This window comes from Myotis lucifugus, unplaced genomic scaffold (genome assembly GCF_000147115.1).
Source record: "Myotis lucifugus unplaced genomic scaffold, Myoluc2.0 scaffold_31, whole genome shotgun sequence".
In the NCBI taxonomy this organism is placed as follows: domain Eukaryota; kingdom Metazoa; phylum Chordata; class Mammalia; order Chiroptera; family Vespertilionidae; genus Myotis; species Myotis lucifugus.
Window position 1 is genome coordinate 6,703,864 of NW_005871079.1, and position 20,975 is coordinate 6,724,838.

At 41.0% G+C, this 20,975-nt stretch overlaps 1 pseudogene; it reads left to right on the plus strand.

Moving 5' to 3' along the window:
• Nucleotides 1-19,046: 19,046 nt before the first annotated feature.
• LOC102435918 lies at nt 19,047-20,493 on the plus strand (annotated as a pseudogene).
• Nucleotides 20,494-20,975: the final 482 nt, after the last annotated feature.

The following is a 20,975-nucleotide window of genomic DNA, read 5'->3' on the forward strand; positions in this document are numbered from 1 at the left end:
AAAATTTCTATAATTTATATAATTACTATAATTACTATAAGCTTAGGAAAGGCAACTACCGAAGTGGTACTAAATGTTTTGTTGTTATTGGAAATAGGGAAAAATCTCTCCTCTCTCCCAGTTACTCAACTTTTAACAATTCCATAATAATAATTTATTTTATAATAAAAAGAACTAGTAGAACAAGTAAGTATGGATGTCTGAAAGATAAAGTCCTAAATTGAGATGAGCCACAGTTTAGCTACATGTGGATTAGCTCACAGGAAGGTAAATCAAAGATTGGCAGAATAGCCAGGGACCATACAAACTGTAGTGGGGATGCAGTAGAAGCTATATGGTACTAGGGGATAATGCCCTCATTCTTTCTTCTCTAAAGGACTTCATGGTAGAAGCAAGAACACTAGAAATATGGTTAATTGTCTAAATTCTAGTAGAAACTCTCAGCCTGGCTCTTTGTTGGGTCACTTGAGTGGTAAAGATGCAAAGAAACTAAATCTAATACTTAACAATCTTACTCCACTTAGGTCAGAATGACTCACAATGATCAGAGTCTCTATCTTTAAAATGCCTTATAACAGAATCACGACTTAATCCCAACTTTGTATCTTTTTTTGTTTTTGTCTAGATTATTCAGGGTCAAGAATTCCTTGAAAAGTGATAACTAATCTTGGTTAAGCTTTTTTTTTATATTCAGAGAAGGCAACTATATGCCTTCCCCCTCCTCCCAAGGCATCATGGTTTATTTATTTCAGCATATTTTCCTATTAAGCCAGGACTCTGCCCAGAATCCTTTTAACTGCCAGAAGATTGGAAAAGGCAAGCAGTTCCATCTCAGCCCCCCAAATTCTTTCCAGGCCTCATCTCTTACACAAGCAGTTCTAGCCTGAAAAATCGTAATGAAATATAGGTGCACATTTTTAATAGCATTGCAGGGGTAGTGTTCTTTCCCACCAAGACAGGGATTTTGATCTTCATGTTTTAATATACTTAGAATCTCTCACATACTTAGAGATTCTCCATATTGATGAGTAATTAGCAAGTGGTCTATTATACTTAGAATTCAAATTCAAAAAAAATTTGAATTGATATTCTAAAAATACAACCAAGTCTTTGATCTGTAAGGCAACATGGACCATTGAATATGCACGTAGTTTAAAAAATTCCATCCTTTGAAATCTTAGTTGAAATGTCAAAGTCGAGCTGCAGTGAGGCTCATCTGAGCATGAGAAAGCCCCCAACCTCACGAATAAAACTTTCAGATTTTCTGATTGAATGCCATTTGAAATTACCCTCATCACGCTAACGTGCAGTGGGTAGCATGCAGTAGGGTTGCCTCTCGACATGACCCTATTAGAGATTGCCACTTGTGAGGAAATCTATTCAAAAGCAGAGGCTGTATTAAGCTGGATGCCAGGTCAAATGACACTATTTGGGGGAAGAATGGAGAGGTACTTCAGCCTAATGATTTGTGAAAAGTTAAGTAACAACAAATTCCATGAATATGAAATTGTGGAAAGAATGCTCTCATCACTGCTTTTATCCCTTAGCACTCTATGCAGACGGTAGCCGCGAGGAATTAGAAATAGCACCTGCTGGTGCGCCTGTCTCCCTCTGAAATGATGCTTTTTAAGATTGTAATTTTAGAGCATTTAAGATGGGAAGGAGAAATTTCAGTTTGGGGTTCTTAAAGGTGTTTTTTTTTTGTCAGTAAGAGGGGATGGTAGGAAGTGCAATATGAGTATTCTGACATTTCCTACCTATTTTTGCTTCTGAGAACCTTTGTATATTCATGCAGCTGGCTGTGGAGAACTTTGACAGTTTTTGTTGGAAGCTGTGGAAATCTCAGCGAAAAGCAAACTCAGTTTCTACATTAATAATAGACGGAAATAGATCTGGGACCCTCTGTAATTTATATCTGGGTTTTGGGAGGTTAATTTTATAAACTTTTTTTCTGGACTATGATAATATTAATATAACATAGTAAAATATACAATGCCACATAAAGTATTTTAAAATAGAATGTGAGTAGAAAAGTATGCCTATCATAAATATACAACAAACTGAATTTTCACCAACTAAGCACACACCTGTGTGAAGCCATAAGATCAAGAAATAACCCAGATGCCTCTCGCATGCCCCCCCTTCTAGCCTCTACTCCTTGCCAAGACTTTTCTGTCTTCTAGATTCTTTTTTCCTTTTGTCTACTAACTAAAAATGGAATCCTACACTCAACATTATAAGATTCACCCATAATTATCTGTTTTATTTTAATTTATTCATCTACATTGTTGTACAATTTTTTACTATGTGATTATACAGTTTATCCATTCTTGATAGACTGTTTTTGTCTCCTACAAGCAATATTGCTTTGAAGATTCTTTTTTAAAATGTGTTTTTATTGATTTCAGAGAGGAAGGGAGAGGGAGAGAAACATCAATGATGAGAGAGAATCATTGATCAGCTGCCTCCTGCATGCCCTCTACTGAGGATCCAGCACGTAAGCTTGGCATGTGCCCTGACCAGGAATCAAACTATGACCTCTTAGTTCAAAGAGTTCATGCTCAACCACTGAGCCATGCCAACTGAACACTTTGAACATTCTTGTATGGATCTTCTGAAGAAACATAGACACATATTTCTATTGGGTATACACCTACGAGTGGTCTTGCTGGGTCATAGGGTATGGAGAAGTTCATCTTGAGTCAATATTGTCAAAAAGATTTCCAGCGTGGTTGCTCTTTACGTACCTGCCAACAGTGGAGGAGCATTCCAGTTGCTTCATATTCTCACCACACTTGGCATAGGCGTGTAGCTGCCATAGTTTTGGAGGCTCTTGAGGACATAGCTGTTTCCTTGTTCATCTCAGCATTCAGAGCACCGTACATAGTGATGCCACTTGGTTAGGTTCCCAGATTACTTTTAGCCCTAATAAAACAATGATGTTTGAGAAGAGGAATAATAGAAGCAAAACTGAAATCTAGGTAAGTCAGATCCTTGGGGAAAGGACGACTATGGCTACCTTTAGGCTTTCTCGCATTGCCTTTATTGAGGATACCTCGGTACTATTAGGACATGTCTAGTAAAAATTGCCTCAGCCCATGAAAGTTCCCTCTCACTGCTGGTATGGATACACATTTTTGTTTTATAGTTGATTTAATTTTACAGTACTAACCCAGATGTACAAAAAGGCATTTTTCTTTAAGATTCCTATATTTGTTCTCAACATGTACACTGTTGTTGGAAAACTATCTGTCCTCTTCAGGAAATCTCAGATAGTTTTGGCTTAAAACCCTATCTCTTTTATGTAAATATTCAGTGAAATTGAAAATTTGCCTCTCTACTTCAGCTCCCCTTCTCCCAAGACATGATCCATTTTCCCAGGGGGCATTGGAGGAATAATGTCTGGTTATTTTGTGGGCTGTCTTGAATTTGCTAGCTTTCAAGACAGGTGACTGATCTGTCTGGACTCTGACCATGGTTCCTACTGTAGCCTACAGTTACAAAGCCCACAAGCTCTGCATCTTGAGCTCAAACCCAGGAAGCTGTCCACTGAAGCATTGCCCTCCACCATCACCAATTCTCTCCCTGTGTGTGAAGTTGCTCTCAGCCCCATGCATTTTCTCAGAGGTATGAAATTTTCCTGGGGTGAGCTCTGGGAAGCACAGCACTAACTCCACTGCTCTAGGACTCCCCAGCCCCACACTGGACGTATCTCTCACTCTGCCATCCTAGGTGTGTCTAGGAAGAGTTTGGGATAGAGTTGGTGGGGATATCTGAAGAGGAGCACCAGTTCCATTATCCCAGTCTCTACATCACGTCTTCTTTCTTGCCCACTGGTTGAAAAAATGTATTTCCTTTAGGGGTGAGGAAATGAAAGTTTCTTTACTCATGGCACAGTTTTCTCTGCTCTGTGGTTTTTTTTTAACATATACTTTATGTTGTGTCTTCTAAGCTTGAGTTTTGATATTTAAAATTATTTTGGAAATTCTAAGAAGTCATGACTCCCCCTTTTTTCTCAGGAAAGCCTAGCTCTTGCTCATTTTAAGTATGTAGCCTTCAGATGTTTGCTATGGTTTTGAGAACTATATTTAGTCATTGAAGTGACTCTTCTTCCTGGATAGTATCTTCCCTCCTTCTCAGTGCATGCCTCCATGGAGACATCCAGGCAGTGCTGCTGGAACGGTGGAGAGACAGATAGGAGTGAGGGCAATCAGAGCACACAGTTTTATGTCAATTCACAATCCCACTGCCTTGTGGAGCTGCCTTCAGTGTGTGTAAAGAAGGGGAAACTCCAGAAAACTAGAGGCCTTGTTTGCCCAGGAGGCCTTTTAACGTCACCAAGTAACAATATCACTTTTTATTTTCCTTAAGAATGTGAAAGTAAGCCGAGTATGAAGCAGGTTCACTAAAATGTGTGAATAAATTATGAAATTTACATGACAATTCTCATTTTACAAAGATTTTTTTTTTTTGCCAGAGCCCCAAGTGAGATAATAATATTGTGGCAAGATGTTATAGTCCATGCCCCAGGGGAGGTAATAAAATGATTTAGAATATTTTATGTACTTATGCCCAGAAAACTCGTCTTAAAAATAGCTCCTTCTTTGTTCACACCCAGGATGAGGGAAGTTGTCAGCCTGTATTTCCAGGTTTGCTTGGGTGTCAGAAGAAATTCTTTAGCAGAGATTTGTACCAAAGGGCTAATAAAAGCTATTTCAGTTGGTCACTTTCTCTTGATGTCTTGAAATTTCCATTTTATTATGATCAAAGAATGAAAGTATGTCTGAGTATATCTGACCCAAGGGATGGCTTTCCTAATTTTGGTATTTCCTTTATCCTAGAAATGAATTAAATCTACTCATTAACAAACCCTTTCTTGTACTTCACAAGTGGGAAGACCTTCTGATTTGGTGTCACAATAATTTTCTATAGATGTTTACCAGAAATACTTTTACCCCTCACTTAGCCCAAAGCAGTATGTTCATTTACTCTTGACTTCTTTCATTCATTATATTTATTTTAAACACATTAAGTGAGCACAAGAGAATGTAAAGATGAATAAAACATGACCCCTGATGTTAAGGAGCTCACTATTCAGCATTGTAGACAGTCCTGTAGAAACAAAGTACAGTGAAGTGTCATTGGTATTGGGGTAAACAAAGTACAGTGAGGCAAAAATGTGAGAAAGGTTGCCCATATTGGAGAAGGTTCAAAGTTTTTCTTTAAAAAAATGGCATGAGTTGGACTTTACCAAAGGGTAAACACTGTGGAGAGGGTATTCCCAGCAGGAAGTAAATGGTTAGAGTTGGTGTACAGGAGCTGATACCTTGAGAAGAACGGTAGAGGCTCACAAGTCCAGATAGTGGAGTTGATGGTGTGCCAAGTTAATTTTAGCCTATAATTTGGTCATGGATGTGGTTGGAGGATGTGATTGCATACATTCTCAGTTGCAATCTACAAACCGAGTTTCTTACTCAACAGAAATCTGTTTCTCACAATTCATGAGGCTTCTAAGTCCAAGATCATGGTGTTGGCAGGTTTGGTTTCATCTGAGATCTCATTCCTTGATGACCACCATCTTGCAAAGGACCACCTACTCTTTGTGGCTTCATCTGGCCTTTCCTCTGCGGGTACATCCCTGGTGTTCCTTTGTGTGTGCTACTCTCCTTGTTGAATTAAAACCATTCCCAAAGGCCTCATTTTAACTTAATTACCCCTTTAAAGTGCTTATCTCCAAATGCAGTCTCGTTCTAAGGTACTGGGGGTTATGGCTTCAACACATGGATTTTTTTTGGGGGGTGGCGGGGGTGGGTATAATTCAGCTCATAACAGGACACTGTTCATTTGTTTCAACATTACAAAATCTAAATATGAGGTCTGACTAAGTTTATGGCCATGGGATAGAAAGATGAAGATGCTAATGAGAAATACATTGGGTTTGTGCCATTCTGAGGTTGCTAGTTTGGGTAAAAAGAAACAAGAGTGAATTCATTGAGATAAGCAATTCAGAAACAAGGCAAGTTTTTTTGTGGGGGGTATAGATGATTATTTCATCTTTGACTAGTTTGAATTTTGGACACTAAGATTTTTGAGAGAAGTTGTCTAGTATGTAGTTGATGAGATGAAGATGAAGCTGTGTAATGCTATAGATATTATTTATTTTTAATAATTTTACCTCAATAATTTCATTGAGCTTCTGGTAAATGGACAGAAACCAATTTTGCATAGGAAGGAAGAGACTTCTTGGAGGATAAAAGGCCACAAATCATTATAGTGTTTAAGGAAATGTTAGCTTCCACTAATTCTCATTGCTTTGGCAAAGCTCTTGAAACTGCCTTGCCTCAGTTTCTCATGACATTGCTTATCACACACACTGATAATTTATATATATATATTTCACTTATTGCAAGGAATAGTGTTACATTGTTATTAGAAAATTCATTGGAATGAATCATTGGAATGAATGAAACTAACACACAATAATGGCGAATTTCAGTATCATAGAAGTTTCTAAAATTCGACAAGCAAAACCTTTTGAAATAGCAAACCTTACCAAAAAGGCCTGACTGCTTGTTACAGATGGATGCCTTCCCAAATGTGACTTTAGTAAACAAAGCTGCATTTGAACTACAAGAGAGAACAAGGGTCAGAGAAACAATATTACTTCCAGGGGAAAGGAGTGTGATCGGCAACAAGTCTCAATTTCGTTTAAGGGCAAGAATGACATTATTTTGTGATGAGTAATAATTGTAGGTAAATGTGTGAACTATTACAGAATGTCACAATATAATTTTTACATAAGTACTCCAATGTTTTATTTGTTAAATTTCTCCCAGCTGGTTCATGTACTCTCAGGATAGATTAGTGGTTACCAATCTGGGCCATTTTTGTCCCCCATCCCCACCCCCAGGGGACATTTGGCAATATTTGGAAATATTTTTTGTTTGTCACAGCGCAGGGGGAGGTGGGGGGTTTGGGGTGATTATTCCTGGCATTTGGTGGGTAGAGGCCGTGGATACTGCTCAGCATCCTGCAGTGCACCGGCAGCACCCACAACAAAGAATTATCCAGCTGAAATGTCAGTAGTGCAGAGGTGGAGAAATCCCAGGTTCATTACAAAACAGTACCATTTGCCTTAAAAAGTAAAGAACCAATCCTTTGAGTTGATTTTCAAGTTTGAATCAAATTCCTCCCTGAGCAATTGCTTGCTGCTGTGAGAATGGTGGTAGGGTGTGTATGTGTGTGTGCCTTTGTTTGTTTGCTGTTGTTTTCACCTGGGGTTATTGTTGTTTTGAATTAACTACATTTCATAATGTACACATGTGGGTTTAGATACAATTAAGCTATATAAGCATTTTAATTTCTTAAATGTATTTTTGCACATATATACAATCAGAGATCATAATAAACCCTAAAAATTGCTACAGTTCTCAGAATGGAAATTCAGAATTCCACTGAGAGCCCACATTAATTACCGAGTCTTGAGTGACTATATAGACCTAGTGTGTATAAACTCAGTGTATTTCTCTTTTTTAACAGGACACGTTAATGGGGTACATTTATAAATTGTATTATTATTTACAAATTATTTAATCTGCATTTTCCATTTAATGCTTATACACCCAATATCAGTTATTATTATCATAACCTTTTTTAAAAATGCAAAGAAGGAAAAGAGATGAGAAATTACCCCAGCTATTCAGGGCATAGTAACTTTAAAATCAAATCAAAGAGTTATTTATTCAGTTGAATTCAACAAATAGTTATTAGGCTCCTAAAATGTACCAGATACTATGACCAAATACTGTACTATGTTCCAAAATTAAAGCCAGAGTCTGTTTTGAATTCCATGAGAAAAGCTTTAGTCTTTTAGGATTAGAATTTGGATTATTTGAGGAATCCCAGAACCAGAAAAAATTTATGTTAGTGCTATATTAATAGCATAATACTATTCACTCTTATAGTGTTTAAGAGATAGAAATAACCATGGGGAACAACAAACAATTAATTAATATTCTTAAAGTGTCAGAAGTGACAGAATTCTAAGTTTAAATGTCATATTCCTATGCCTAATTATCTTTTTTTTCTGACTCTACTGGCTGGGGGTTGTGGATCAATAAAATAAAGTTATATTTATAATTACATACATCTAAGAATTATGACTTATCAGAGCAGGAAAAGATCTTTTGAGATATCTGATTTCATATTCATCAGGGTCGGAGGGGCCAAGCCACTCCCTAAGTCAGAGCCAATTACTAGGAGAGTGAAAACACAAAACAATATCTCAGATATCCCAACTCCGAGATAGATGCACTTTTCTACCAAATCTCTTATCTGCCTTCCCCACAGGGCTCCATGTTTGATCACAAGTAGTGTGACTAAATCTGAGGCTCCCTCAGGATGTCTGGGCCTCTCAGTTTCAGTACTGTACGTCTCTCACTGTGGGGAACCCCACAGCTCCAGCAAACTGGGACAGTTAATCACCCTCAGTTGACAAGACACATAGAAGTATGTGTTATGTTGAGTCCTTCCTTTGAGTATCGCCTTATAGCATTTCTTCACCTTGCTCAAATATTTTCTTAATGACCACTGATTATCAGGAATGGATCTGCTTGCCATCAGAGTTTTATAAGATAATGAAAAAATAACACAAGGGGTCATGGGCGGGTTGAGTAGGAAATAGTAAGAGATATTGCAACATCTCCCATATATTTGAGACATGATTTCAGTGATGGACAAAGGTTGTTTGTGAACATGTCCCAATAACACCAGAAACAAGATCCCAGTCTATTTATAAGCATGAGTCTTTGAGATAATTGGACTTATTTGTGAAGAGAATTCCATTAACCCCCAAAGTTTGTGAAATTTCACTTTAAGTCTCTAAATGCCTGGAAACAGAGACATGTTTTCATTAAAATGTGAAACATTTCCATCTTCTTGATTTATGGCAGTAATGTTAAATGTATTTACCTGAGGACTTCTTAGAAGAATGATTATAATAAAAAAAAGTCAACATTAACAATAATTGGCGGGGAATTAGAGAAATTTGATCCCTTACAGATTGCTGCTGGGAATATAAAATGGTGTCGCTGTTTTGGAAAAGAGTTTGGAAGTTTCTTAAAATGTTAAACATAGGTATTTCATGTCACCCCAGCAATCTGAGAAATAAAAATTCTCCACAAAGACTTGCATGTGAATGTTCATAGCAGCATAGTTCATAACAACTAAAAAGTGGAAGCCACCCAAACGTCCAGTGGCTGGTGAATGGAGAAACAAAATGTGATACGTGCATACAACGGAATAGTATTTGCAATAAAAAGCAATGAAACACTAATACATGCTATAATATTGTTGGACCGGAAAAACATTATTCTAAGTGAGAGAAGCCAGAGACAAGAGATCACATATTGTATGATCTCATTTATATCAAATGTCCAGAAAAGGCAAATCTAGACAAACAAAGAGTAGATTGGTTATTGCCTGAGGCTGGATGTATGAACAGGGAGTGACTGCAAGTGGACACGAGGTCTCTTTTAGGGCTGATAAAAATGTTCCAAAATTAGATTGTGATGATAGTTGTGCAACTCTGTAAATTTATTAAAAATTCTTAAATTGTGTATGTAAAACTAGTGAATTTAATGGTATGGAAAAAACAGTATATCAATATAGCTATTTTTAGAAAAGAATGTATATTCACTTCAAATTACTTTCCTTGAAACATAGAACAAAAAGGACAACATAGTTTAAAAGACCAAGAAAACTTGATATTGTATGTGGAGGGATGTCATGAAGTCTTTATTTCTTTTGTCACGGTTGTTATTTTACAAAAAGAATTAAACCTGTGCTAATTGGCAGGCATTCTCTGTCCATGCAGTTTGAATGGCATACATTCCTTTTGCTCAGTCTAGCTCTCTTTAGTTTTCTCCCTCTGTCTCATCACCTGGTAACCATTTGTTGGCATTTAGAGCAAGAGTGCAAATGCATTTTCTTTCTGTGTGTTTGAACAGTTTGGGCCCGGCACAATGAGTGAATAAAGAAGGGAAATCCTCATAATAAGATTCATGGACTCTTATTATCTACGATAATGGCATCACTCATCCTCTCCTTCCTCCCCGGAAATCACCTGCAAGGAGGGAGAGCAGAGCTGGATTCACAGTCAGACTCCAGCAGAATAGCAGTGAGCACACAGCCCACCTGCCACAGGCAGAGCGTGGCAAGGAGGGAAGAGATTGTTAGTAGACAGTTGAAAAGGGTAAGAGAGAGGCCAACCGATTTCTTAAGATGCCTGTCTGCTTATCCCTTCTCATTGCAGTTCTGAGGCCAGTCTGGCCCCCTCACAGGCTCTTCCCCTCCTGCCCCTGTCACCATGGCCCCTGGCCCACCCCGGCTTGTTTTCTATTGCAATACCTGGAAGTCAGCCCTTTGTACAAGTTAGGGACCAAATCAAAGCCCACAAATGGAATGTGTAGGTTATTTACGGTTTGTTGCCCAGCAAATTTAATCACTGGCCGGCTGTTACTCCATCATCATTTCTCTTGACGAGAACATCACAGACTTAAATTTTGCAAAGGAGGGAGAAGTGGCCATAATCCAACTATGACAGTAACAGCCAATTCTGCTGTGATGGGAAGAGGTGCTGTATTAGTGCCAATACATTAACCAACTTTCCAATTGCAGCGTGGAGACTGATTGCCATTACAATTCCCACGGCACTCCTCCATGGAGGTAACAGAACTGCTCTGCTTGAATGAGCATTCGTTTCTAGTTATGCTGGAGTGTGTGTGTGTGTGTGTGTGTGTGTGTGTGTGTGTGTGTGTGTGTAAGAGAGAGAGAGAGAGAGAGAGAGAGAGAGAGAGAGAGAAACACAATAATAACTGGTTAACATGAAAGTAGGTGTGGAGGTGTGGAGGGCCAGGAATTTCTGAATCATTCTTTCACCACTAGTTGCATGATGTTGAGCAAGTCATTCAGCTACTGTGAAACTCGGACTGTTTTTGCAAAATGAGTAGAATAGTAATAATAATACCTCCTAGTGGATTAAACAGGGACACAATTTAACAGTTTCTCCATCAGGAGATGAAGTCTGTATCCCCTCCCCTTGAATCCAATAGGCGCTGGGACTGTTCTGATGGATAGAACATGGCAGAGATGACACTGGCAATTTCTGGGTACAAGCCTTAAAAGACTGGCAGCTTCTATTTCCTGGCTTGCAGGGAGTCCTAAGTTGTTACTTAAGAGGTCTGACTTATGCTGAAAATACCAAGCTGGAGAGGCCATACGCCAGCATTTCAGCCGACTGTCCCAGCAGAGCAAGTGCTTCCAGCAGTCCCAGGGCAGCAGGTGTGTGAATAAAGCCATCCTGGGAGTCTCCAAAGAAGCCTGCCCACCAGCCGAATAACCCATGTGGCCTCAGTTGATACCACGAGGAGCAGGAGAATCGCCCTGCTGAGCCCTGTTCCAATCCCTTGGCCACATATCCATGAGGTATATGAAACTAGTTGCTTTGTTAAGCTGCTAAGTTTTGGGATAATTGCAACAAATAACCAACAGCTATCATGAAGCTGTTGAAAAGATTAAGTGGAATAATAAAATTGTTCATTAAAGAGTAGCTTTTAGTGCTGTTTCAGCAATGATGATAATACTAATAAAAAGGAACATGCTCTAGCCTTGCCTAATATTAAACAAACAAATAAACACAACCTTTAAAAAATAATTTAGGGAGAAAAAATCCTTCTTGACCTATAGCTTTTATCTTTAACAACAGATAATATGAGGAATTGCCTGGAATAATTGGAGCATCACACACATCGGGATAAAGTAGGCATATAAAGTACCTTCAATATACCAGGCACCATGTACACATTTTCTCATTTAATCCTTACAGCAACCCTCTGAGGTGACTACTTTGGGTTTATTTCTTACAATAAATAGGCTCAGAAAAGTTGAGTAACTTGCCGAAAGTTTCACAGCTAGGGAGTGATAGAAGTAAAAATCCGAACACATGGCTGTCTGTCTCCAAGGCAGAGAAAAAGCATCAATTGAGTTGGGCCTTGGAGAACACATAAGCATAGAATGAAAGAGAGGGAAGCCTGGAGGCATTGTAAGGCTGTTGCATTGGGGGTGGTGAGAAGATGAGCTGCAGTCTTTTCTGATGAGCTCCAATCAGCAGAAGTTCACTCTCCCGGCTGAGGTGGATCTCCAGGTCCCTACTTCTCATGCGCAAGTTGGCCCTGATGAAGAATGTGGAAATGGGCCTGGAAAAACATGCTGGGTGCTGGAAATCAGGGTGAGAATGATTGAAAGCTCAAATGTTGCTTCAGGACTCACCGTTTCTGCTGAAGTCTGACTTTCTTCTCCTCCCCTGGCTTTTGGCAAAGCAGATACTAGCAGAGAACAAAGACTGCTTCCTTCAGTGCCTGAGGGATGCAGCCAGTATATCAAAGTTGATAAAGGAACAGATTGGATTTGTCAAGGTATACCTCTTGAATATTTTACTAAATCACTGTAGTCCATGACCTAAAATAACCCCAGATTGAAACTTCTGGCTCATCCTTGCCTTCAGTCCTCTGAACAGCAAGGCTGCCAGCAGCCTCTTGCAGCTCTGAAATAGGCACATGTGATGGGGGGTTCGTGCTGACAAGAAGGTAACCCCAGGCTCAGTGTGCCCTGTACCTCCTGGAACAGAGGCTCATGCTGCCCTGGGCTCCTCCAAGGGCTTACTTCACCCCTGGTGCTCTGACTTGCCACCTTCCCCAAGTACCTTGTCATTAAAAATAGTCTCTTGTTGATCTTATAGAATTTTCTTCTCTCTTCACTGTCACAAATGTGCAAAAAGTAGAAAATACTCATGCTAACTACTCCCAAGTCTTCAACTTTGGAGCAGTAACTGGGTAAAAGCAATTAAAATGAAAGCACAAACCATCCTGAGCAATTGTGTCAACAACAACAAAGGAAATAAGAGTTTAGCTGGATTTAATAAGCAGATTTCTCAACTTTTCTTTGAAGGCTCTCCTTATTCTCAGAAGGGCAGTTTTGTAGGAGATGGTCTCTACAATGATTTTCATCTTATATTTGTTGGAGAAATAAATCCACAAGACAAGACATTGTTGTTAGTTAAATGAAACAGGTATTACAAAGTCAAACTTAGAGCTGGACATAAAGCCTATTTAAAAGAAGGATCATTCAGTAGCCCTGGAAAGCAAACAAATAGTTTCTTAGCTGTGGCACAATGGAAAGGCTCGTGTGAGGGGAGTGAAGACTTTGGTAAAATATATGGGCTCTGCTTTCTCTTCTGAGATTTTGCTGAAGGTTCCATTCCAGGTTCTACAGTATCTAGTCAAGGGTCTATAACTTATTTTCATGGAGAAACAAAAATCTTACACTTAAGATCATTTCCCTAATTTATTGAGATGACTCAGAGTATTCATTGTCAGCAAAAAAAGTCAGCCTGTTTGTCTGGTTCTTCCATTTTAGTGGTCCCCCTGCTTCCCCTCCCTCCCCCCAATAAATTCATTGCACTATCCCCAGAATTAGATAATGAAAAGATACAGGTACCACTAAGTTCACCTTTCACCTAATTTGGGTGAGTCAGTGCAAGATTTTGGGCCATATTTGTTTTTCTTTCCTGCCAGAATAGCTTCTTGGTTGTGGAAAGGAGATGTAGGGATATTATGAGACATTTGATGATATTCTGGAATCTTCTGTTTCTTTTCTAACATTTATAAAATTCAATGTGCTCCTTTCTATAGTTTCTGTTGATGGGGTTTTGTAGTGTGCATGGTTGATGCAGTTAATTTTGGGGGACAAAGGGTCTGTGATCCATAGTCACCCATTATCCTTACCTGAAAGTATCTGGTCCATATAATTTTAGAAATTCCTTTCCAAGTCACCAGTCCTCAGTATTATCTAATAATTATATGAAGGCTACATGTATTATATATTTATTTAATAAATTCTAGCTATTCTATGAGGTTTTCATGCACTGGTAACTCTACTCCTCACAGCAATCCTATGTGATAGCTATTGTTATTGTCAGCATACCATCTCTTTATATGAGACGCTTAGGGAACAATATGGTTAAATAACTATCTCAAAGTCAGCAACTAATGGAAGGTGGGCCAAGATTTGATTCTAGGCATTCTGGAATCTGCGCCTGCAACCTCAAGCCCTGTGTTGTTTTCCTTTAAGAACTGAGAAGGGGGAACCAGCTGTGCTCCATCCAATTCTGCCACTGCCAAGCACCCATCTTTGTGTCAGTGCCTGGCTTTATCCAAATTTGGCCCTTATAGTACCTATTATTCATTCTAAGTGCTTAGAAGTTGCATTAGGGCTAGATTTACACCTGTGGTGGCAGCATCATTTCAGAGACTTTCAATATCTTGTGTCATGGTAGAGTGAGCCATGCCTCTGGGTTTCAATAGACCTGCTCTGATAGCAGAGCCATGTCCTTTGTTCTTTAAAAAGTATAGTACACTACTGTCACCTGCCATATGAAAATGGCCATTGTTTATTTGGACTTGCAATACTTCATCTCCCCAGTTGTTTGGAGAATAAGCATCTCATTGTCCTTAGTTCATTGTTTTTCATTTCTATTTTCCCAAGTACAACACATATTCCTCATTCTGCCAGATTCCTCCATATGGACCAGGAAATAGTTATTCTTTCATGAGCAAATAAAAAAAAAGGTATAACTGACAGCAAAGCACAGAGATAACTTGTGTCTGTTTGCCCCGATAGCCTTCTTAGGACATCATTTCAGAATGTTGGCTAGGACAGTGGAAAAAATAAATGAAAACATGAGAGTTTGAGTCATCCTTCGAAATAAATAATTGTTCCCATTCCTTCTTCAACCAATCTGTCAGAAAAAGTCTCCCTTGACCCAGAAATGAAGAATTATATTAGTGATCAGTAAATGCATCTCATTCAGGGGGAAAAAATGACATAATGTGCCAGAGAGAACAAAAGTCATCTTAGAATCGGGGGTGGAGTTCAAGGAACTGACTGATTTCATACAGCCAACACTTCATTCCATGGGCTGATTCACACTCTACCGGTGGGTGTCAGTGCTGGGAAGATGGGCTTTTCTTAGCACAAGTATTTCAGAGCCCAGCGTACAAAGAAGTCAAGGTATTTTTCTACACAGTGAACCCTGTCTCAGTTTTGAAATGATTGTTTAATATCCTATATAATATAAGATAAACATATAAATTGACTGTCCCTCTGCCACGCTCACCAGCCAATCAGGAGTGAGTATGCAAATTAACCCAACAAAGATGGCAGGTAAATTTGAACACACAGGCACCGGGCAGAGAGCAGAGTGGGAGAGCCGATGGCTTGGGGGGACGTGGCTCCCTTGGTCGCTCCCCCCAAGCCGCCAGGTGGAGAGCAGAGTGGGAGAGCTGGCAGAGAGTGGAGTGGCTTGGGGAACTTGGCTCCCCAAGCCACCAGATGGAGAACAGAGAAGGAGAGCTGGTGGCTTGGAGGACTTTGCAGAATGGGAGGCCATGGTAAGGAGACAGAGCAGGAAGGGAAAACCAAGAGGGTGGGGAGCACCAGGAATTCTGGGAATAGTAGTTCTGGTGGCAGTCCAAGGACCAGAAGTGGAAGCCCAGAGCGCGGGGAGCACCAGGAATGCTGGGAATCATAGTTCTGGTGGCAGAAGGATCTCTTAGACACTAGAGCAAAGTGAGCCTGAAGCAAGTTACTGGGGATGGAGGGAAAGCAAAGGTGAGAGACATAAGTAAAATCAGAGTGTCTAGGAAAAATTAAAGGGAAGATATCCTAAAACTTCCAGGAAATTTCCACTAATGAAGCAAAGAAAAAAAATGCCTCTATTATTCTGTGAGCAACAAACCAAACTGAGTTGGGGTCTCAGACAATTCGCTCATATGATTGCAAAGACAGACAGGAACTCCCGGATTGGAGAGGGGTCCCTGAGGGCTCCCAGATTGGAGAGGGTGCAGGTCGGGCTGAGGGCCCCCCACACCCCTCAGTGCATGAATGTCGTACATCGGGCCTCTAGTTATTTAATAAAGAGTGAAATCAGAGAAAAAATATGGATTGCTCTTCCACTTTTAGCACTGGCAAAGAAAGGAAAACTGAGCCACACACACATAAGGGCTCTAGATGTGGGTAGACCATTGACTCTGGGCAAAAGAGGGAAACTTCCAGGTGGCTAAGTTGTGGGGAACAGTGATATATCCCCGTATTTGGATAGATACTGTTCTCTCCAAGAAGCTATGAGGGGCTTCTATGTGGTATTATTTGAGTCATGAAGACATGAGTGTGTAGTTTTGAGCGCACAGGCACTGGTGCTTGGCATTGATTTTATGCTGAGTTCTGCTCCTCATGTGATCTGGGATTACTTGATATATTCTTTGAGTTTCTTTGTCACGAAAATGGGTATATTAACATTAATTCATAGGGCTGTTGGAAGGGTTAAATAAAATAATAAAGTATCTGACATAGTAATAGTCTCTATTACATAGCAAGCACTCACTGTTAGAGATAATAGTTTTTACCATCATCTTGTTACTGTTTCTTACATGGGAGTCCCCCACTTATAAATGCCATACAGAACATAGGCAGTTTGGAAATAACCACCATTTTGTGTCACTTCACTCTTTTCCAGGTGATTTCTCCTCCATTTCATGATTATGCTCCATGCTCAGGGGTCATTGTAACCACAGCTGTGATTCCCTGTTTAATTCTCAAAGCCTCAGTTTGCTCATCTGTCAAATTTACCCAATGCCCATTCTGTCTAACACATTTAAAAAAGGCTCACATCTTATGTTGCCCTTGGGTCTACCCTAATTATGTTTTTACTGGAAGTAGCAGATGAGCAGTCTCTAATGGGAGAGAATGCCCTCACAGAGTAATCCGTCCATTGCCATTGAGAACTGCACCGCAGCCTGGCAGGACACTCCTACACAAAGGTATTTCAATGAATTTCACGGAACAGATGAGGTTTGCAGTGCACACCTGCCTCTTAGGATTAATTCTCAGGTTATAGTGAAGCTCGGGAAAGTGCTATTTCTTGACCTAAAAGGAGGTTAAAACACTTTCAGTGGAAATCGATTCACTTCAAGGTATTTAGCACTGTTCATATTTTGTGAAAGTCTCTATGACAGGGCTGGTTTCAATTGGCACTTTATGTCGCAGTTACAGGAAGCCCATCGCAAAGAGAGTGGAATCTGAATGAATGTTTAACAAGATGGGCTATTTCCTTTGTTTCACTTCCAAGGTAAAAGGGGAACATGCCCCAGACCCCCAGACTGGCTGAGGATGTTGGGACCCCTCTACACATCTGCTACATAAGAAGTGGCAAAGTGATTGCTGGAAAAATAAAATTAGTTTTTCCGGCTGCTTTTATTTTTCATTTGCTAGGGGAATTTTTGTTATACTTGGTCAAATAGCATTATGTACAGTGAAGGAAATGAGGTGTGAGGGAATCATTCAATAAAAAATGATAAATCATAAAAGATCATTTAGAGAAAAATGCTGTTAGCAAGAGCTTGAGAAGTATGAAGATCTATTTCCATAGGCTTTTAGGAAATGCTATCACGGAAATTGCACCATATAGTTGCTCCTTTCTTCCTTGAAAAGCTAGTGATAAATTTCAAGTGGAATTACATAAGAAATAATGCAGGCGGTCAGTCATGACCTGAAACTGGTTGGGAAAAATTGCTTTCTGAGGGGAAAAAATATAATCAGAGCCATGACCAACAGATTAGAAAACAAAACTCAAATTATGGGAATCATTTCAGTGACTAATATGTGACTGTTGGGGAAGAAAGAATGACAAGATAAGATTAACCAAGGGGGTAGGGAGGATGTAAAGAAATGGGAACCTTCACGTGCTTCTGTGGAAGAGAAAATGGTGCAACTATTTTGAATAACATTTTTGCAGCATTGAGAGAAATTGAGTGTGTGCATATTGGAAGGCCCTGCAATTGCACAGTTAAGTGTATGCTTGAGAAAATGTCTTGCCCAAGTACACAAAGTAACACATTTGAGCACGTTAAGATAGCATTACCTGGAGTAGCAAAATGATGATAACAAACTAGAAATAAATAAATAGAAAAACAAAGTGCAAAATATTTTTATGAGGGCCTAGTACACAGGATTTCAAAGAAATTACCTAGTTGTATATAGATTAATGTGCGTAGATCAAAATATTATTAACAATAAACTAAATGGCTTTATAGCTCAATGCTATTTATGCAGATAATAAAACATATACAAAGCATTGCTAGATATTATACACTGATATGCATATACATAAGAAATAAAATTTGTGGGAGGTATATCTAGAGCAGAAGCATGAAAAAAAAAGCCTTTGGGGGGGGAAAGGAAATAAAATAAAACATAAAAAGAGAACGAATTTGAACCGATGATAATATATTAATGATATAAATTTACAAATAAAAAAGTAAGATAAATCTAGTTCTGTATGTTAGAAGTCAAATGTTGCATCTATATCTATTTACCCATCCTATATAATAAAAGTCTAATATGCTAAGTGTCCGGTTGTCCATTCAACAAATCAAAGCGTAATATGCTAATGATATGCTAAGGCCACTCAACTGCTCACTATGTTATGCACTGACCACCAGGGTGCAGACAGTCGACTGGTCGACTAGTCGCTATATGTGTAATGACTACCAGGGGCAGACACTCCAATTAGGTTAGCTTGCTGCTGGGGTCCAGCTGATTGGGACTGAGCAAGATGGGCCGGACACACTCTGGAGCCCTCCCGCGGTCCCTCCCTGGCTGGCCTACCTCCTGCGTCCCTTCCCAGCCCTGATTGTGTACCAGTGGGGTCCCTTGGCCTGGCCTGTGTCCTCTAGCAATCCGGAACCCCTTGGGGGATGTTGGAGAGCCGATTTCAGCCTGATCCTGCAGGCCAGGCCCAGGGACCCCACTGGTGCATGAATTCGTGTACTGGGCCTCTAGTAGCTATATAAAAGGATATCCTATATAATAAAAGGCTAATATGCAAATTGACCAAACAGGGGAATGACTATGCAAATTGACAAAACAGGGGAATGACTGGGACTGGTCGCTACGACACACACTGCAGTGGCCAACCACTGATCTGGCCCTGCCCCCCCATCCCTGGCTCAGGCATTGAGTGTCTACCTCCTCTGGGGGTGAGGCCACCACAGCAGGTGAGCTGCACCCACATCTACAGAGCCCTGAACCAGACAGCCTGCAAGATCAACCTGGCCAAGTTCACCCACGACAAGTGCTCCACCCTCATGGTGACTGACCTGGCAGCCTGGGGCCTGGACATCCTGCTGCTGCACAATGTCATCAACTTCAGCTTCCCATCCAAGGGCAAGCTCTTCCTGCACTGTGTGGGTTGTGTTGCCTGGGTTGGCCGAAGTGGCACAGCCTACTCCTTGGTGGCCCCAGATGAGGTCCCCTACCTGCTGAACCTGTACCTATTCCTGGGCCATGCCATCACCCTCACCCACTCCCGCAAGGAGCCCTCAGGTGCCGTAGGCAGGCGTGGACAGTGTGCTGGGCCGGGTGCCACAGAGCATAGTGAATGATGAGGACTATGGCCTGGGGAACACCCTGGAGGCATCGCTGGAGCTGTGGGGCCTGGGCCGCGTGGCCAACAACGCCCAGCAGCAGTACCGCGCTCATGGCCGGTGCCCTCACCAGAGTCCATCAAAGGGGCCAAGGAGCTGGACCTCATGGGGCTGGGCCTGCACCTCCTCTTCAGCTCAAGCTTCGAGGAGGAAGCTGCAGTAGCTGAGGCTGGTGGACAGCATCAAGTAGTACCGATCCCGGGCGACTATCTTTGAGATCAACGCCTCCAGCTGGGACCTGAGCAGCCAGGTGATGTGGGCCAAATGGCAGAAGGACTGCAAGGCTATCACCAGCTTCCAGCAGTGTCGGCAGGAAAGGCAGGAGGGCCTGGCTGGCCCAGCCCCGAGCTGCCCAGCAAGGCAGATGGAGCAGCCTGGGAAAGAGGAGGAGGAGGAGGAGGAGGAGGAGGAGGAGGAGGAGGAGGAGGAGGAAAAGGAGGAGGAGGAGGAGGAGGAGGAGGAGGGAGAGAGAGTGGAGGACATCTTCACAGAGGTCATGGGCCAGAAATGGCAGCAGCCAGGACCTGAACGGGGAGCCAAGAGGCAGAAGAAGGAGGCCTGGTCACTGGACCAGGATTTCTATGTCCCCTATCAGCCCAAGGACTTCAAAAGTGAACAGGGCCTGAGTGTTGGTGGGGACAGGGGCACCTTTGAGCAGCAGGTGGCTGGCGTTGTCCTAAACCTGATGGGGGACGAGGCCCAGAAACTGACCATGGGCTGGCAGCAGCTCAAGTGGGACCGGAAGAAGTGGTTTGTGGGACAGTCAGGACAGGAGGACAAGAAGAATATCAAGATAGAAAGTGGTCACTATATCAGCAATTCCTACAAGCGGGACGTCTACCAGAAGTGGAAACAGAAACAGAAAATCGCCATACGCTCAACGCCTGAGCCCTAGCAGGCCACCAGCAGTTGGCCCTGTCAGCTGTCAGTGGTGCTGTTTCGGCCAGATTCGGTTGGGGCATGTGCAGGAGGCAACCAATTGATGTGTCTTTCTCACATCCATGTTTCTCTCTCTGTCTCTCACCTTCCCTTCTACTCTAAAAATCAATGAAAAATGTCCTCAGGTGAGGATTAACAAAAAAAAAACACCCACAAAATATGCATACATATGCACATATACAAAAATACATGAATATTGGGGGACTGGAGGGCAGGGCCCACAGGTGCACGTATTTCGAGCGCCAGGCCTCTAGTGTATATATAAAGATCTCTCTGTGTATTTATATGTAGATCTAGATTTACATATCTAGATCTGTCTGTGTATGTCTGTGTTTGTGTTTGTGACTATGTCTATGGCTATGTCTTTGTCTGTGTCTTTGTGTCTGTGTCTGTGTCTATGTCTATAAAGTCTGAATGGTATTGAGTTAGAGTTGCATT